Below are 1,669 nucleotides of genomic sequence, written 5' to 3' on the forward strand. Positions count from 1 at the left end.
CTTTTAAAAGTGAAAGAGTTGAGAACAGAAGGGACAGAGGGTGGTGTGACTACAGGAGAAAGGAGCAGAATGATGCAAAGATGCTGGCTCTGAAGACAGGAAGATGCCCTGAGCCAAGGAAGATGCCCTGAGCCAAGGAAGGCTCCCTCCTTAAACCGGCTTTCCCCTAGAGCTACGGAAAGGAACACGAGCCTGCCAACACCCTGAGGTTAATCCAGTAAGACCCATTTCAGACTTCTGACCTACAGAACTGTAAGACAGTAAGTCTGTGTTTTTAGCCCCTAAGTTCGTGATGATTTATCACAGCAGCAACACAAACTGCTACAGCACTGGCTTACTTTATTCACACATTCACTTATCAAATATTGAAAACTTTCCATGGGCGAAGCATTGTGTTGGGAACAGGGCCGTCACACCTGGAAATGAAATTTGTACCTGGTGCCCATGTAAGGGACAACAAATAGACACTGGAGAAAAAGCAGGGAGAGGTGGGAGCCGGCACCAGACAAAGGATGCGGGATTTTCAGTCCTCTTTGGCCAAGAATACTGCAGATCTGGCCTCCTCCTCCATGTACGAACCGCCATATTTTGTGGCCCAGACTTGAGGAAGGGTCTTTTTTCACTTCTTGCCTATCTCAGAGAAATAGGAGATCCTTCTATCCTCACCTGCGTCTTGGGTTAGGTTTCAGGCCCTCGCCTTGTTATAAAAACGAGCCGAGCATTAGCGAACCTCAGCCAAAGCTATACACCGCGACCTGCCACCAGAGTGTGCACGTGAGGTGACTGCAATTTTTTTTTTTTTTTCTGCCAAACCAGAATTAGCCGGTACAGGAATGAACGAGCCTGGAGATTTGAAATTGCACTGATTGGAAGGGAGCTCATGTTAGGTTCGGGCCACCTGCAAGCGGACCCTTTTTAAAGCCACACGGCCCGAGGCCTCGAGGTCCAAGCTCCACCAGACGCTCACCTGGGCCAGCATCGAGCTGCAGACGAGCCCGGGAGCCCCGCACCGAGCGCACGGAGCCGGGCGGAGCGCCGAGCCGCAGGCACCAGCAAATCCAGGATGATAGGCGACATTGCAACAAATCTTTACGCCCAGCAGCTCAGGGGCCTCCGAGGAAAACAGCAAGTTCGGGGATCCGAGCCGGGAGCCGAGTGAGGCCGCAGCCCCGCGGGCCCTGGGCGGTGAGTATGCCGAGGCCGCGCGGCGCCGCGGCCCGGGAGATGGAGAGGCGCTAAGGGCATCTTGGGGCTGGGGACTGTGGGTGGCCGCTGCACCCGGGGATCCTCGGGAAGGGTCAGCGAAGGCCGGGGGGAAGGCTGCCGGGCGGTGCAGGGCAGGGCTGCTCCGAGACGCGCTGGTCGCACCCCGACTCCCGGTGGTGGGGCTCCCGAGCTGCGAGCGAAGCCACCTCGGGGCCGGCGGGGTAACCGCAGCCCCGGACGGAGCGTGGGGACGTGCGCCCCTTTCCCCCAGCGGCCCGGGCCCCCGCGCGCATCATCCAGCGGGGCACGGAACCCGGGTCCGGCCGGTCCGGCCCGAGAGGCTCGCTCTGCCCGGCGGCCAGCCCCGCTCCCGCCTTTTCTCATGGCCCCGGTTTGGGACTCGGACCGTGCTGTGATGGAGCGGAGAGGGGGAGGCGGGGGGACCCGGGCTAGGGTACACTCG

At 59.3% G+C, this 1,669-nt stretch overlaps 1 protein-coding gene across 1 annotated transcript in view; it reads left to right on the plus strand.

The window, feature by feature from the left end:
• Window positions 1-818: 818 nt before the first annotated feature.
• SLC16A14 (solute carrier family 16 member 14) overlaps window positions 819-1,669 on the plus strand; it is a 26,504-nt gene continuing 25,653 nt past the window's right edge. The window contains 1 exon segment of the mRNA XM_025043185.1: window positions 819-1,185. The gene's annotated coding sequence lies outside the window, so the exon portion shown is untranslated.

Source organism: Pteropus alecto, unplaced genomic scaffold (assembly GCF_000325575.1).
Source record: "Pteropus alecto unplaced genomic scaffold, ASM32557v1 scaffold110, whole genome shotgun sequence".
Taxonomy (NCBI): domain Eukaryota; kingdom Metazoa; phylum Chordata; class Mammalia; order Chiroptera; family Pteropodidae; genus Pteropus; species Pteropus alecto.